General features: G+C 49.5%; 16 non-coding genes across 16 annotated transcripts; all 16 read left to right on the top strand.

Moving 5' to 3' along the window:
* The first annotated feature begins 11 nt into the window (after positions 1-11).
* Positions 12-84, top strand: trnak-cuu (transfer RNA lysine (anticodon CUU)). Its single transcript has one exon. It is a non-coding gene; the product is annotated as a tRNA-Lys (tRNA).
* Positions 85-189: 105 nt separating this feature from the next.
* trnan-guu (transfer RNA asparagine (anticodon GUU)) lies at positions 190-263 on the top strand. The gene has a single exon. It is a non-coding gene; the product is annotated as a tRNA-Asn (tRNA).
* A 794-nt stretch (positions 264-1,057) lies between these two features.
* On the top strand, positions 1,058-1,130 carry trnak-cuu (transfer RNA lysine (anticodon CUU)). Its single transcript has one exon. It is a non-coding gene; the product is annotated as a tRNA-Lys (tRNA).
* Positions 1,131-1,256: 126 nt separating this feature from the next.
* On the top strand, positions 1,257-1,330 carry trnan-guu (transfer RNA asparagine (anticodon GUU)). The gene has a single exon. It is a non-coding gene; the product is annotated as a tRNA-Asn (tRNA).
* A 794-nt stretch (positions 1,331-2,124) lies between these two features.
* trnak-cuu (transfer RNA lysine (anticodon CUU)) lies at positions 2,125-2,197 on the top strand. The gene has a single exon. It is a non-coding gene; the product is annotated as a tRNA-Lys (tRNA).
* A 126-nt stretch (positions 2,198-2,323) lies between these two features.
* trnan-guu (transfer RNA asparagine (anticodon GUU)) lies at positions 2,324-2,397 on the top strand. Its single transcript has one exon. It is a non-coding gene; the product is annotated as a tRNA-Asn (tRNA).
* Positions 2,398-6,671: 4,274 nt separating this feature from the next.
* On the top strand, positions 6,672-6,744 carry trnak-cuu (transfer RNA lysine (anticodon CUU)). Its single transcript has one exon. It is a non-coding gene; the product is annotated as a tRNA-Lys (tRNA).
* A 126-nt stretch (positions 6,745-6,870) lies between these two features.
* On the top strand, positions 6,871-6,944 carry trnan-guu (transfer RNA asparagine (anticodon GUU)). Its single transcript has one exon. It is a non-coding gene; the product is annotated as a tRNA-Asn (tRNA).
* Positions 6,945-8,301: 1,357 nt separating this feature from the next.
* On the top strand, positions 8,302-8,374 carry trnak-cuu (transfer RNA lysine (anticodon CUU)). Its single transcript has one exon. It is a non-coding gene; the product is annotated as a tRNA-Lys (tRNA).
* Positions 8,375-8,500: 126 nt separating this feature from the next.
* trnan-guu (transfer RNA asparagine (anticodon GUU)) lies at positions 8,501-8,574 on the top strand. The gene has a single exon. It is a non-coding gene; the product is annotated as a tRNA-Asn (tRNA).
* A 1,357-nt stretch (positions 8,575-9,931) lies between these two features.
* trnak-cuu (transfer RNA lysine (anticodon CUU)) lies at positions 9,932-10,004 on the top strand. Its single transcript has one exon. It is a non-coding gene; the product is annotated as a tRNA-Lys (tRNA).
* A 126-nt stretch (positions 10,005-10,130) lies between these two features.
* On the top strand, positions 10,131-10,204 carry trnan-guu (transfer RNA asparagine (anticodon GUU)). Its single transcript has one exon. It is a non-coding gene; the product is annotated as a tRNA-Asn (tRNA).
* Positions 10,205-11,412: 1,208 nt separating this feature from the next.
* On the top strand, positions 11,413-11,485 carry trnak-cuu (transfer RNA lysine (anticodon CUU)). The gene has a single exon. It is a non-coding gene; the product is annotated as a tRNA-Lys (tRNA).
* Positions 11,486-11,611: 126 nt separating this feature from the next.
* On the top strand, positions 11,612-11,685 carry trnan-guu (transfer RNA asparagine (anticodon GUU)). The gene has a single exon. It is a non-coding gene; the product is annotated as a tRNA-Asn (tRNA).
* A 1,209-nt stretch (positions 11,686-12,894) lies between these two features.
* Positions 12,895-12,967, top strand: trnak-cuu (transfer RNA lysine (anticodon CUU)). Its single transcript has one exon. It is a non-coding gene; the product is annotated as a tRNA-Lys (tRNA).
* Positions 12,968-13,093: 126 nt separating this feature from the next.
* On the top strand, positions 13,094-13,167 carry trnan-guu (transfer RNA asparagine (anticodon GUU)). Its single transcript has one exon. It is a non-coding gene; the product is annotated as a tRNA-Asn (tRNA).
* The last annotated feature ends 3,332 nt before the right edge of the window (positions 13,168-16,499 follow it).

Below are 16,499 nucleotides of genomic sequence, written 5' to 3' on the forward strand. Positions count from 1 at the left end.
TCACCTTAGATGCCCGGCTAGCTCAGTCGGTAGAGCATGAGACTCTTAATCTCAGGGTCCTGGCTTCGAGCCCCACGTTGGGCGCATCTATTAGCCCTCTCTCTTCCCAACGGGGTCTCGGTTTCCATTGCCGGAAAAGTCCAGGTCTGCTTTTTTTTATAAGCTGACCCATGGACTGGCTGGCCATAGGTCTCTGTGGCGCAATCGGACAGCGCATTCGGCTGTTAACCGAAAGGTTGGTGGTTCGAGCCCACCCAGGGACGAATGCTGTTTTTCGTTGACGTCCGGCCATGCAACCACCAACACAGCTGCAGAATTTAGCACACGTGTGTCCACTAACACATCCGTGTCATTTCGGACGCATGACACGACGTTTCTTGGCCCCTTTTAGTGTTTACAGCTTGGTCAGTTGCTTTGTGTTCAGAGAAGACAGCGGGTGTTGTGAAAGTTTACATCAGCTTATGTTTGCTGTGGCGCGTGGATGGAATGCTCATGTTTTGTTCCGGGTGGTGGAGGCCTGTGTTCCAGAGAGGTCCTGCTCAAAACTCCTTTTAAAACACCATCGAGCATCCGTAATAACTTCCGACATTGATCGAACGTGGATTTCGTTCTCATAAAGAGGGAACCGGTAACTTGTAACCTATCAGGCTCTCAGGCATCAGGTCAATCGATTCGGCATAGGATTATATGTGCTAGCGTTTTTGCTTCCGTTTGGAGGTTGTGTCCCTCCAACTCTTTGTTGTATGACTCACTTTTGCCTTTGGATATTTGGAGAAGGTTGCCTTCGGTAACCGCTCTCTCACTCGACAGACCGAAACGGAACTTTAGCTCCGGGTTGTGCATATTGTTGGCCTGCTCTACTGGGTCAAATTGTATCCCCCAACAACAGATATGGCTCAAACAAACAAAGTACACTCTAAGCCTACCTCTAGGCTTAATCCTGACTTTACCCGCAAGAGGCTATGCCAAGCCTGTGCGAAATGTGAGGCTCCCTTTCACGGGCGCAATTTAGGCACAGATAATGGACGCGACCAGCCCGAAGCAGGTCACCGCAGTTGCTCGGCTAGCTCAGTCGGTAGAGCATGAGACTCTTAATCTCAGGGTCGTGGGTTCGAGCCCCACGTTGGGTGCATCTATTAGCCCTCTCTCTTCCCAAAGGGGTCTCGGTTTCCAGCGTGGAAAGCGAGTCCACCATTGCCGGAAAAGTCCAGGTCTGCTTTTTTTTATAAGCTGACCCATGGACTGGCTGGCCGTAGGTCTCTGTGGCGCAATCGGACAGCGCGTTCGGCTGTTAACCGAAAGGTTGGTGGTTCGAGCCCACCCAGGGACGAATGTTGTGTTTCGTTGACGTCCGGCCATGCAACCACCAACAAATCTGCAAAATTTAGCACACGTGTGTCCACTAACACATCCGTGTCATTTCGGACGCATGACACGACGTTTTTTGGCCCCTTTTAGCGTTTACAGCTTGGTCAGTTGCTTTGTGTTCAGAGAAGACAGCGGGTGTTGTGAAAGTTTACATCAGCTTATGTTTGCTGTGGCGCGTGGATGGAATACTCATGTTTTGTTCCTGGTGGTGGAGGCCTGTGTTCCAGAGAGGTCCTGCTCAAAACTCCTTTTAAAACACCATCGAGCATCCGTAATAACTTCCGACATTGATCGAACGTGGATTTCGATCTCATAAGGAGGGCACCGGTAACTTGTAACCTATCAGGCTCTCAGGCATGAGGTCAATCGATTCGGCATAGGCCTATATGTACTAGCGTTTTTGATTCCGGTTGGAGGTTGTGTCCCTCCAACTCTTTGTTGTATGACTCACTTTTGCCTTTGGATATGTGGAGAAGGTTGCCTTCGGTAACCGCTCTCTCACTCGACAGACCGAAACAGAACTTTAGCTCCGGGTTGTGCATATTATTGGCCTCCTCTACTGGGTCAAATTGTATCCCCCAACAACAGATATGGGTCAAACAAACAAAGTACACTCTAAGCCTACCTCTAGGCTTAACCCTGACTTTACCCGCAAGAGGCTATGCCAAGCCTGTGCGAAATGTGAGGCTCCCTTTCACGGGCGCAATTTAGGCACAGATAATGGCCGCGACCAGCCCGAAGCAGGTCACCTTAGATGCCCGGCTAGCTCAGTCGGTAGAGCATGAGACTCTTAATCTCAGGGTCCTGGCTTCGAGCCCCACGTTGGGCGCATCTATTAGCCCTCTCTCTTCCCAACGGGGTCTCGGTTTCCAGCGTGGAAAGCGAGTCCACCATTGCCGGAAAAGTCCAGGTCTGCTTTTTTTTATAAGCTGACCCATGGACTGGCTGGCCATAGGTCTCAGTGGCGCAATCGGACAGCGCATTCGGCTGTTAACCGAAAGGTTGGTGGTTCGAGCCCACCCAGGGACGAATGCTGTTTTTCGTTGACGTTCGGCCATGCAACCACCAACACAGCTGCAGAATTTAGCACACGTGTGTCCACTAACACATCCGTGTCATTTCGGACGCATGACACGACGTTTCTTGGCCCCTTTTAGTGTTTACAGCTTGGTCAGTTGCTTTGTGTTTAGAGAAGACAGCGGGTGTTGTGAAAGTTTACATCAGCTTATGTTTGCTGTAGCGCGTGGATGGAATGCTCATGTTTTGTTCCGGGTGGTGGAGGCCTGTGTTCCAGAGAGGTCCTGCTCAAAACTCCTTTTAAAACACCATCGAGCATCCGTAATAACTTCCGACATTGATCGAACGTGGATTTCGTTCTCATAAAGAGGGAACCGGTAACTTGTAACCTATCAGGCTCTCAGGCATCAGGTCAATCGATTCGGCATAGGATTATATGTGCTAGCGTTTTTGCTTCCGTTTGGAGGTTGTGTCCCTCCAACTCTTTGTTGTATGACTCACTTTTGCCTTTGGATATTTGGAGAAGGTTGCCTTCGGTAACCGCTCTCTCACTCGACAGACCGAAACGGAACTTTAGCTCCGGGTTGTGCATATTGTTGGCCTGCTCTACTGGGTCAAATTGTATCCCCCAACAACAGATATGGCTCAAACAAACAAAGTACACTCTAAGCCTACCTCTAGGCTTAACCCTCTGAAACCGACGGCATCGTCGACGACGCCACACGACTCCTCCGATAAATATTGATATTATTTGATGAAAAATTGATCGATTTCCTTACCGTTTTTTGCAGCAGAAAGCTAACACGCTAGCCGTCACGGGGGTGTATTTGGTGTCTTTCTAGCCTTTTCAGAAGGTTTTCTATCCAGCCTGGAACTTGTGCGTCCTTTCAGAGTGTTTCAGTAATAAATCCATATGTGTATATCCCAGTTTTGATCTCTGAAGTCCATAATTTATAAATTTTCCGTCATATTTGCTGCTAGCTTGATGCAAGCTGCCATTTTGGACATCTCGCGATGCTTTGCGTGAGGTTGTTGACCAATGACAGGCTGATCCGTCGTCCACGTTGGTGTGCGTCATTACGCATGAACCAAGGGTGATATTTTGGAAAGAGAGAGACGCACGGCACAGTGGTTTCGAGGAGAGAGAGAGAGAGACGCACAGAGAGACGCGAGTTTTGAATAATACACAGAGAAACACGGAGAATAATGGATCCTCAGAGATTGAGAAACATGGATGTAAATCAAGCACTGGCCTTTTTTGATGCCATGGAGGATGATGGATTTTCTGGAGAAGAGAGCTTTTTGACTGATGAGGAACTTGATTACCAGAATCGTCTAGACCCTGCTGAAGAGTAAGTTACATGTATTTATTTACTGTAAAAGTATAAAAATAAACAAAAACTAATATGATAAAATATACATTTTCTAAATATGGAAAAATAAGTTATGTAAAAGTAGTATTTCGTTTTTCTGTGTGTGTTACAGAGTAGTAAGAGTTGTAGATTACACTCTTTGTCTCTCAACCATTGTATGTCTGAGTTTATTTACTGTAAAAAGTATAAAAAAAGAAGAAAAAACTAATATGATAAAATATAAATTTTCTAAATATGTAAAAATAAGTTCTGTAAAAGTAGTATTTCATTTGTTTATGTTTGTTACAGAGTTGTGGATTACACTTTGTCTCTCAGCCATTGTTTGTCTGAGTTTACCTAGAGATACAAACAAAGGATGTTGTAGTGGGGGGTTGGTCACACCTTTTACCTGTGGAGAGAATAGTGGGGGGTTGGTCACACCTTTTGGCTGGAAAGCGAATGGTCATATTATAGCTGTGGTGGGTTGGGGGTACAGTAGCAATCTCAGCCATTGTAATCTTATGTGAAAAATCAAATACAAAAACAGTAATTGATCTAATTTGTATGATCTAATATTTTGCTTTATTTATTTGTTTTACAGTTGTGATAATGATGAAGACACCAGCCCACCCACCCAAGCCAGACAGGAAACCTCCCATTCTTCCACTGAGGAGGGCCCTTCCACTTCTGCTGCAGCATCCCAGCAGCTGCCAGGAATAGGTCATGGACGGCTGCAGTCACGGTCACGAGGGAGAGCGCGGTCAAGGTCAAGATCCAGATCCAGATCCAGATCTGGCAGCTTGAGGGGTCGACAGAGTCCTAAATCATCAAGGTCGAGATCTAGATCACCACAGCCAGCAGCCCCAACTCCATCATGGAACAGTGAGAGTCAGCCAGACATCCCTCCAGTGCCCAAAAGGTTCGTCCCAACAAGAAAGCCAGGACATCAGCTCAGCCCCACATCCATTTACACACCATTGGACCTTTTCAAACTCTTTGTCAGTGACAGTGCAGCAACCACTCTGTGTAATAACACAAACACAAACGCTGCAAAAAACATTGCCAGTGGCAAAAAATATTCCTGGAAAAACTTCACCGTTGAAGAATTTTTCAAATATTTAGGGCTGACTTTCTTTTTTGCACTGGTGAGACTGACAAATATCCGGGACTACTGGAGGACAAACACCATTTTCAGCCAACAGTTTCCTCACTCAGTGATGACACGTGACAGGTATCAGGTAATTTCCTGGAACATCCACATGAGCGACCCTGATGAAGATGTCCACAACGACCGGAAGAGAGGGACACCAGCTTATGACCGGCTGTTTCGTCTAAAGCCCCTTTTAGATGACATCATACATGCATGCAGAGCATTTTATCACCCACGGCAGAACCTTTCAGTGGACGAGAGGATGGTGGCAACAAAGGCTCACACTGGCATGACCCAATATATGAAGGCGAAACCAACTAAGTGGGGCTTCAAACTTTTTGTGCTGGCAGACAGCAGCATTGGGTACACTTTAGACTTCGCTGTATACACGGGGAAGTCTGTGTTTGCTTCTGGTGTAGGACTGGAATACGACTCGGTTATGTCCCTCATGAAGAAATCATCCCTAGGGAGTGGCTACAATTTGTATGTAGACAACTTCTACACAAGTCCAAAGCTATTCATGGATCTGTACAGCATGAACTTTGGAGCATGTGGCACCTACAGGGACAACAGACGAGGATGCCCCCGCACAACAACAAATGCCATGAACAAAAAGGATCCTAGGGGTACCATCAGGTGGATCCGTGACGGCCCTCTGGTTTTTGTAAAGTGGATGGACACTCGGGAAGTCTCTGTCTGCTCCACAATTCACCCGGCCTTCTCTGGCAACACAGTTCAGAGAAAGGTAAGAACTCCAGATGGAGGCTGGAACACCAAATCCATTCCATGCCCAACCCCGGTCACTGAATACAACAAGAATATGGGAGGTGTTGATCTTTCTGATCAACTCATCCAATACTACTCAGTTCACCATAAAACAATGAGATGGTACAGGACACTGTTTTTCCATTTTTTGGACATTGCTGCGACCAACAGTTTTTTACTTCACAAGGAAGTTTGTGCAGAGAAGCAGCAACAGCCCATGACCCACAGGGCTTTTCTGGAGGAGCTGACAGCCCAACTCTGTGGTGTTACAGTTGCTGTTCCTCCCACCCAGCAACAAAGTAACCATGTACCCGTCCAAACATCGGAACAAACTGAAGCAAGCAAGAAGGCCACCTATGGTAGAAGGCAATGTGTGAACTGCAAACAGACAAGGCAGGTGAAACAGGCCACCCCCTGGAAATGCAAAGCCTGTGATGTGGCCCTCTGTGTGATTCCTGATAGGAACTGTTTTGAGGCTTGGCATCAGTGATTTTCATGAGGCCCAAAACGCCTGGACTTCCTTTGGAAAAATGTAGATATTTTTTGTTCTGTTCAAGTTATAATGTTCATTCCTGTGCTCCAGGACTCCAAAGACTTGACCAAACTGTTTTCCAGAGGAAAATTGCTTAGCTTTTATTTATTTGTGTGTGATTTCAATAAATATTTGAGTGATTCAATTTCCGATTTATTTTTTCATTTGTCTTTGTGGTCCCATAACTTATTTTACATTCAGGTGACATCAATGAAACACAAATAAGCTGAAAGTTCAATTTGTCCTGAAAAAAAAGATGTGTGTCAATTGTCTGTGCACAAAAGTGTTGATGTTTTACAAGCTTTTTTAGTGAATAACACCAGACGAAAAATTTATTGTAAAAATACCCTTAGGTCTCAGAGGGTTAACCCTGACTTTACCCGCAAGAGGCTATGCCAAGCCTGTGCGAAATGTGAGGCTCCCTTTCACGGGCGCAATTTAGGCACAGATAATGGACGCGACCAGCCCGAAGCAGGTAACCGCAGTTGCTCGGCTAGCTCAGTCGGTAGAGCATGAGACTCTTAATCTCAGGGTCGTGGGTTCGAGCCCCACTTTGGGTGCATCTATTAGCCCTCTCTCTTCCCAAAGGGGTCTCGGTTTCCAGCGTGGAAAGCGAGTCCACCATTGCCGGAAAAGTCCAGGTCTGCTTTTTTTAATAAGCTGACCCATGGACTGGCTGGCCGTAGGTCTCTGTGGCGCAATCGGACAGCGCGTTCGGCTGTTAACCGAAAGGTTGGTGGTTCGAGCCCACCCAGGGACGAATGGTGTGTTTCGTTGACGTCCGGCCATGCAACCACCAACAAATCTGCAAAATTTAGCACACGTGTGTCCACTAACACATCCGTGTCATTTCGGACGCATGACACGACGTTTCTTGGCCCCTTTTAGCGTTTACAGCTTGGTCAGTTGCTTTGTGTTCAGAGAAGACAGCGGGTGTTGTGAAAGTTTACATCAGCTTATGTTTGCTGTGGCGCGTGGATGGAATACTCATGTTTTGTTCCTGGTGGTGGAGGCCTGTGTTCCAGAGAGGTCCTGCTCAAAACTCCTTTTAAAACACCATCGAGCATCCGTAATAACTTCCGACATTGATCGAACGTGGATTTTGTTCTCATAAGGAGGGCACCGGTAACTTGTAACCTATCAGGCTCTCAGGCATGAGGTCAATCGATTCGGCATAGGCCTATATGTACTAGCGTTTTTGATTCTGGTTGGAGGTTGTGTCCCTCCAACTCTTTGTTGTATGACTCACTTTTATCTTTGGATATTTGGAGAAGTTTGCCTTCGGTAACCGCTCTCTCACTCGACAGACCGAAACGAGGGGACGAATGGTGTTTTTCGTTGACATCCTGCCATGCAACCACCAACACAGCTGCAGAATTTAGCACACGTGTGTCCACTAACACATACGTGTCATTTCGGACGCATGAAACGACTTTTCTTGGCCCTTTTAGCGTTTACAGCTTGGTCAGTTGCTTTGTGTTCAAAGAAGACAGCGGGTGTTGTGAAAGTTTACATCAGCTTATGTTTGCTGTGGCGCGTGGATGGAATGCTCATGTTTTGTTCCGGGTGGTGGAGGCCTGTGTTCCAGAGAGGTCCTGCTCAAAACTCCTTTTAAAACACCATCGAGCATCCGTCATAACTTCCGACATTGATCGAACGTGGATTTCGTTCTCATAAAGAGGGCACCGGTAACTTGTAACCTATCAGGCTCTCAGGCATCAGGTCAATCGATTCGGCATAGGATTATATGTGCTAGCGTTTTTGCTTCCGTTTGGAGGTTGTGTCCCTCCAACTCTTTGTTGTATGACTCACTTTTGCCTTTGGATATTTGGAGAAGGTTGACTTCGGTAACCGCTCTCTCACTCGACAGACCGAAACGGAACTTTAGCTCCGGGTTGTGCATATTATTGGCCTGCTCTACTGGGTCAAATTGTATCCCCCAACAACAGATATGGCTCAAACAAACAAAGTACACTCTAAGCCTACCTCTAGGCTTAACCCTGACTTTACCCGCAAGAGGCTATGCCAAGCCTGTGCGAAATGTGAGGCTCCCTTTCACGGGCGCAATTTAGGCACAGATAATGGCCGCGACCAGCCCGAAGCAGGTCACAGCAGTTGCCTGGCTAGCTCAGTCGGTAGAGCATGAGACTCTTAATCTCAGGGTCGTGGGTTCGAGCCCCACGTTGGGCGCATCTATTAGCCCTCTCTCTTCCCAATGGGGTCTCGGTTTCCAGCGTGGAAAGCGAGTCCACCATTGCCGGAAAAGTCCAGGTCTGCTTTTTTTTATAAGCTGACCCATGGACTGGCTGGCCGTAGGTCTCTGTGGCGCAATCGGACAGCGCGTTCGGCTGTTAACCGAAAGATTGGTGGTTCGAGCCCACCCAGGGACGAATGGTGTTTTTCGTTGACGTCCGGCCATGCAACCACCAACACAGCTGCAGAATTTAGCACACGTGTGTCCACTAACACATCCGTGTCATTTCGGACGCATGACACGACGTTTCTTGGCCCCTTTTAGCGTTTACAGCTTGGTCAGTTGCTTTGTGTTCAGAGAAGACAGCGGGTGTTGTGAAAGTTTACATCAGCTTATGTTTGCTGTGGCGCGTGGATGGAATACTCATGTTTTGTTCCTGGTGGTGGAGGCCTGTGTTCCAGAGAGGTCCTGCTCAAAACTCCTTTTAAAACACCATCGAGCATCCGTAATATCTTCCGACATTGATCGAACGTGGATTTTGTTCTCATAAGGAGGGCACCGGTAACTTGTAACCTATCAGGCTCTCAGGCATGAGGTCAATCGATTCGGCATAGGCCTATATGTACTAGCGTTTTTGATTCCGGTTGGAGGTTGTGTCCCTCCAACTCTTTGTTGTATGACTCACTTTTATCTTTGGATATTTGGAGAAGTTTGCCTTCGGTAACCGCTCTCTCACTCGACAGACCGAAACGGGGGGACGAATGGTGTTTTTCGTTGACGTCCTGCCATGCAACCACCAACACAGCTGCAGAATTTAGCACACGTGTGTCCACTAACACATCCGTGTCATTTCGGACGCATGAAACGACGTTTCTTGGCCCTTTTAGCGTTTACAGCTTGGTCAGTTGCTTTGTGTTCAAAGAAGACAGCGGGTGTTGTGAAAGTTTACATCAGCTTATGTTTGCTGTGGCGCGTGGATGGAATGCTCATGTTTTGTTCCGGGTGGTGGAGGCCTGTGTTCCAGAGAGGTCCTGCTCAAAACTCCTTTTAAAACACCATCGAGCATCCGTCTTAACTTCCGACATTGATCGAACGTGGATTTCGTTCTCATAAAGAGGGCACCGGTAACTTGTAACCTATCAGGCTCTCAGGCATCAGGTCAATCGATTCGGCATAGGATTATATGTGCTAGCGTTTTTGCTTCCGTTTGGAGGTTGTGTCCCTCCAACTCTTTGTTGTATTACTCACTTTTGCCTTTGGATATTTGGAGAAGGTTGCCTTCGGTAACCGCTCTCTCACTCGACAGACCGAAACGGAACTTTAGCTCCGGGTTGTGCATATTATTGGCCGGCTCTACTGGGTCAAATTGTATCCCCCAACAACAGATATGGCTCAAACAAACAAAGTACACTCTAAGCCTACCTCTAGGCTTAACCCTGACTTTACCCGCAAGAGGCTATGCCAAGCCTGTGCGAAATGTGAGGCTCCCTTTCACGGGCGCAATTTAGGCACAGATAATGGCCGCGACCAGCCCGAAGCAGGTCACCTTAGTTGCCCGGCTAGCTCAGTCGGTAGAGTATGAGACTCTTAATCTCAGGGTCCTGGCTTCGAGCCCCACGTTGGGCGCATCTATTAGCCCTCTCTCTTCCCAACGGGGTCTCGGTTTCCAGCGTGGAAAGCGAGTCCACCATTGCCGGAAAAGTCCAGGTCTGCTTTTTTTTATAAGCTGACCCATGGACTGGCTGGCCGTAGGTCTCTGTGGCGCAATCGGACATCGCGTTTGGCTGTTAACCGAAAGGTTGGTGGTTCGAGCCCACCCAGGGACGAAGGGTGTTTTTCGTTGACGTCCGGCCATGCAACCACCAACACAGCTGCAGAATTTAGCACACGTGTGTCCACTAACACATCCGTGTCATTTCGGACGCATGACACGACGTTTCTTGGCCCCTTTTAGCGTTTACAGCTTGGTCAGTTGCTTTGTGTTCAGAGAAGACAGCGGGTGTTGTGAAAGTTTACATCAGCTTATGTTTGCTGTGGCGCGTGGATGGAATACTCATGTTTTGTTCCTGGTGGTGGAGGCCTGTGTTCCAGAGAGGTCCTGCTCAAAACTCCTTTTAAAACACCATTGAGCATCCGTAATAACTTCCGACATTGATCGAACGTGGATTTTGTTCTCATAAGGAGGGCACCGGTAACTTGTAACCTATCAGGCTCTCAGGCATGAGGTCAATCGATTCGGCATAGGCCTATATGTACTAGCGTTTTTGATTCCGGTTGGAGGTTGTGTCCCTCCAACTCTTTGTTGTATAACTCACTTTTATCTTTGGATATTTGGAGAAGTTTGCCTTCGGTAACCGCTCTCTCACTCGACAGACCGAAACGGGGGGACGAATGGTGTTTTTCGTTGACGTCCTGCCATGCAACCACCAACACAGCTGCAGAATTTAGCACACGTGTGTCCACTAACACATACGTGTCATTTCGGACGCATGAAACGACGTTTCTTGGCCCTTTTAGCGTTTACAGCTTGGTCAGTTGCTTTGTGTTCAAAGAAGACAGCGGGTGTTGTGAAAGTTTACATCAGCTTATGTTTGCTGTGGCGCGTGGATGGAATGCTCATGTTTTGTTCCGGGTGGTGGAGGCCTGTGTTCCAGAGAGGTCCTGCTCAAAACTCCTTTTAAAACACCATCGAGCATCCGTAATAACTTCCGACATTGATCGAACGTGGATTTCGTTCTCATAAAGAGGGCACCGGTAACTTGTAACCTATCAGGCTCTCAGGCATCAGGTCAATCGATTCGGCATAGGATTATATGTGCTAGCGTTTTTGCTTCCGTTTGGAGGTTGTGTCCCTCCAACTCTTTGTTGTATGACTCACTTTTGCCTTTGGATATTTGGAGAAGGCTGCCTTCGGTAACCGCTCTCTCACTCGACAGACCGAAACGGAACTGTGCGAAATGTGAGGCTCCCTTTCACGGGCGCAATTTAGGCACAGATAATGGCCGCAACCAGCCCGAAGCAGGTCACCTTAGTTGCCCGGCTAGCTCAGTCGGTAGAGCATGAGACTCTTAATCTCAGGGTCGTGGGTTCGAGCCCCACGTTGGGCGCATCTATTAGCCCTCTCTCTTCCCAACGGGGTCTCAGTTTCCAGCGTGGAAAGCGAGTCCACCATTGCCGGAAAAGTCCAGGTCTGCTTTTTTTTATAAGCTGACCCATGGACTGGCTGGCCGTAGGTCTCTGTGGCGCAATCGGACAGCGCGTTCGGCTGTTAACCGAAAGGTTGGTGGTTCGAGCCCACCCAGGGACGAATGGTGTTTTTCGTTGACGTCCGGCCATGCAACCACCAACACAGCTGCAGAATTTAGCACACGTGTGTCCACTAACACATCCGTGTCATTTCGGACGCATGACACGATGTTTCTTGGCCCCTTTTAGCGTTTACAGCTTGGTCAGTTGCTTTGTGTCCAGAGAAGACAGCGGGTGTTGTGAAAGTTTACATCAGCTTATGTTTGCTGTGGCGCGTGGATGGAATACTCATGTTTTGTTCCTGGTGGTGGAGGCCTGTGTTCCAGAGTCGTCCTGCTCAAAACTCCTTTTAAAACACCATCGAGCATCCGTAATAACTTCCGACATTGATCGAACGTGGATTTTGTTCTCATAAGGAGGGCACCGGTAACTTGTAACCTATCAGGCTCTCAGGCATGAGGTCAATCGATTCGGCATAGGCCTATATGTACTAGCGTTTTTGATTCCGGTTGGAGGTTGTGTCCCTCCAACTCTTTGTTGTATGACTCACTTTTATCTTTGGATATTTGGAGAAGTTTGCCTTCGGTAACCGCTCTCTCACTCGACAGACCGAAACAGGGGGGACGAATGGTGTTTTTCGTTGACGTCCTGCCATGCAACCACCAACACAGCTGCAGAATTTAGCACACGTGTGTCCACTAACACATCCGTGTCATTTCGGACGCATGAAACGACGTTTCTTGGCCCTTTTAGCGTTTACAGCTTGGTCAGTTGCTTTGTGTTCAAAGAAGACAGCGGGTGTTGTGAAAGTTTACATCAGCTTATGTTTGCTGTGGCGCGTGGATGGAATGCTCATGTTTTGTTCCGGGTGGTGGAGGCCTGTGTTCCAGAGAGGTCCTGCTCAAAACTCCTTTTAAAACACCATCGAGCATCCGTCATAACTTCCGACATTGATCGAACGTGGATTTCGTTCTCATAAAGAGGGCACCGGTAACTTGTAACCTATCAGGCTCTCAGGCATCAGGTCAATCGATTCGGCATAGGATTATATGTGCTAGCGTTTTTGCTTCCGTTTGGAGGTTGTGTCCCTCCAACTCTTTGTTGTATGACTCACTTTTGCCTTTGGATATTTGGAGAAGGTTGCCTTCGGTAACCGCTCTCTCACTCGACAGACCGAAACGGAACTGTGCGAAATGTGAGGCTCCCTTTCACGGGCGCAATTTAGGCACAGATAATGGCCACGACCAGCCCGAAGCAGGTCACCTTAGTTGCCCGGCTAGCTCAGTCGGTAGAGCATGAGACTCTTAATCTCAGGGTCGTGGGTTCGAGCCCCACGTTGGGCGCATCTATTAGCCCTCTCTCTTCCCAACGGGGTCTCGGTTTCCAGCGTGGAAAGCGAGTCCACCATTGCCGGAAAAGTCCAGGTCTGCTTTTTTTTATAAGCTGACCCATGGACTGGCTGGCCGTAGGTCTCTGTGGCGCAATCGGACAGCGCGTTCGGCTGTTAACCGAAAGGTTGGTGGTTCGAGCCCACCCAGGGACGAAGGGTGTTTTTCGTTGACGTCCGGCCATGCAACCACCAACACAGCTGCAGAATTTAGCACACGTGTGTCCACTAACACATCCGTGTCATTTCGGACGCATGACACGACGTTTCTTGGCCCCTTTTAGCGTTTACAGCTTGGTCAGTTGCTTTGTGTTCAGAGAAGACAGCGGGTGTTGTGAAAGTTTACATCAGCTTATGTTTGCTGTGGCGCGTGGATGGAATACTCATGTTTTGTTCCTGGTGGTGGAGGCCTGTGTTCCAGAGAGGTCCTGCTCAAAACTCCTTTTAAAACTCCAGTCTTCGGGATGTTCGTGACAGTAAGTGCGGAGAAAGTGTCGTGACGACTTCTGGGTGTTACAGACCCGGCAATGCCGAATGAAATTGATGGTATCCTGGTTTAATGCTTTCCACCAGAAGCGGTTTTGCAGCAGGTGAGTGGTGGCCGTGATTCCCGGGTGACCTGAGCTGGGATGACAGTGGACCTGTTCCAGAACCTGGTTCCGTAGGGTTTCTGGCACGAAGAGCTTGTTAGGTGGGCAAGCTGAGGGTATTTCGGATTAAGTCTCTTGGCGGTGCGCAAGAACTCGAGGTTCTTATGGTCTGTTAGAATAGTAAAAGGGTGCCGAGCCCCCTCCAGCCAATGCCGCCACTCAACGAAGGCTGCCTTCATAGCGAGAAGTTCCCTGTCTCCCACATCATAGTTTCTCTCTGCAGCATTGAGTTTTCAAGAGTAAAAAGCACAAGGGCGAGACTTAGGAGGAGTTCCCAGTCGTTGGGAGAGAATTGCACTGACCCCAGTATTGGAGGCGTCGACCTCGACCATAAAGGGAACCTCGGGGTCCGGATGGGACAGGATGGGTGCAGAGGGCCACAGTGCATGCTGTGGTCAGGGGGGCGTGGTTTTCGCGGCGTCTGTAGACGAGTCAATGAGCTGTGCGGTGAGTAAGTGGGTCAAGTGCAGATGATGAACACCTGTGTCTGATTGCAGTGATTGGCGTGGGGAGACCGATAAAAGCCACACAGTGGGAGAATGCTGGAGAGAGAGAAGGGACTGGAACCTGTGCGAGAGCTGTTCAAGCAAGGAAGCTGAGACCTGACTGATATCGTCGTGCAAATAGTTTTTTTCTGTGGACTGTGTTGTGCTGTAGTCGCTACGGTGAATGCGCTGTGTGCGCGCCTTTTGTTTTTGTATGATTCAGAGTAATAAAAACCGTACGAGTTCCAGTTTCGTCGACCCCGTCTTCTTCTTCCCACCACACTACTTTGAACCGTATTACACTGGTGCCGAAACCCGGGAAGAAGGAGACTGCCGCCGCCATGCAGAACCCGTCAGTATCGCCATTTGCGGATATCATCCAATCACTCGCGGCTCTTCAAAGGGAACAACATCAAGCCCTGCTGAGCGTAAAGGACGAGCATGAGCAGCGCTTTCGGATGCTGCTCCAAGGCCAGCAGGAAGACCGCGAGTTGTTCCGGAGCTGTTTAGACCGGGAGATTCCATCCACCCCCTCTCAAGAGTCGGCCTCGGCCCCGCCGCTCACGCTGGGGAAGATGGGTCCACAGGACGAACCGGAGGCGTTCCTGGACCTGTTTGAAAGGTCGGCCGAGGCCCGGGGGTGGCCCAAAGGAGACTGCCCCTGCGTCTCATCCCGCTGCTATCCGGTGAGTCGCAGATTGCAGCCCACCAACTGCCAGTCTCGAATCTCCTGGTCTATCAAGATCTACGACGCGCCATTCTTCAGCGGGCCGGCCGGACCCCTGAACAGCACCGGCAACGCTTCAGGTCCTTGACCCTAGAGGAGTCCGGCCAGCCCTTCGTGATGGCGCAACAGCTCCGGGACTCCTGCCGCAGATGGCTGATGGCCGGGGGAAGCGACGTCGAGAAGATTATCGACCAGGTGGTACTGGAGCAGTTTATTGGAAAGCTGCCCAAGAAGACTGCATAATGGGTCCAGTGCCACCGCCCGACGTCGCTAGACCCGGCCACCCAGCTGGCGGAAGATCACATGGTGGCGTGCTCTGGGGTCGGCGAGCCCCTACCGGCTGTCTCTCTCTCTCCCTCTCTGTCTCCATCCTCTCTCTCTTCCCCCTCTGCCAAACCTGTTCCCCTTCCCAGGTCTCGAGGAGGTCTGGCGCCCAGACCAGCGCCGAGGTGGAGGTCCGGATGGTCAGGGGATACCAGTTCCCACGGGAGGGCCGCTCCGAGGGGGATGCCTGCTGGGGATTTTTCCACCCTGGCTCCGGTGGCGCCGCTCTCCCCACGTCAATCCCTTGGCCCACTTCCCGCCGCTGGGACAGCGGTAAAGCCTGGGCCGGCCTGTTGGCGCTGTGGGGACCCGGGACACTTTATTGACCGGTGTCCAGTGATGGAGGTGGGGACGCTGGTTCGGGTCCCCGACGTGCCACGGGCCGCCCCCGATCAAGCTGGCCTGTACCAGATACCTGTGAGTATCAAGGGGGGTACTTATCAGGCTTTGGTGGATTCAGGGTGTAACCAAACCTCCATTCATCAAAGCCTGATTCAGTCTGGGGTATTGGATAAAAGCCGCATGGTTAAGGTTCGGTGTGTTCACGGGGTGGTGGTGAGTTATCCTTTAATGTCTGTGGCGATTCTATTTAGGGGACAAAAACATAGTGTAGAGGTAGCAGTTAACCCGCACCTCCGGCATCCGATAATTCTGGGAACGGATTGGCCAGGCTTTGGGAAGTTATTGGAGTTTTTATGCGCGGATGCCTCTTGGGGAAAGAAGCAGAAGGGGAAGACAGCGGTGGTTCAGGTGGGAGATGCTGTACCGGGGCCTCTGGGTATTGCTGTAGGGGAAGAGAGCTCTCTAGAGAGATTTGTTCTCTCTGAGCGCGATGACTTTCCCCTAGAGCAGTCCCAGGATGAGACGCTAAAACACGCATTTGATAAGGTCCGTTCTATCGACGGTCAGGTACTCCAGCCGAATCAACCGCTCTCTTACCCCTATTTTTGCGTGATTAAAGACAGGTTGTATCGGGTGGCCCAAGACGCCCAGTCAAAAGAAGATACAACACAGTTGTTAGTTCCTAAGAGCCGCCGGGAAATGCTTTTTCAGGCGGCTCATTGTAATCCAATGTCCGGACATTTAGGGCAAACGGCGACACTAAACCGTCTCATGGCCCGATTCTTTTGGCCGGGCATTCACGAGAATGTGCGCAGGTGGTACGCGTCTTGTCGTGAATGTCAGTTGGTTAATCCACCGGCCAACCCAAAAGCACCTTTGTGCCCCCTTCCGCTGATGCAGGTCCCCTTCGAACGAATTGGCATGGACCTCATCGGGCCATTAGAACGGTCGGCACGAGGG

Source organism: Siphateles boraxobius, unplaced genomic scaffold (genome assembly GCF_051911475.1).
Source record: "Siphateles boraxobius isolate OS27281-9 unplaced genomic scaffold, OSU_SipBor_1 61, whole genome shotgun sequence".
Taxonomy (NCBI): Eukaryota; Metazoa; Chordata; class Actinopteri; order Cypriniformes; family Leuciscidae; genus Siphateles; species Siphateles boraxobius.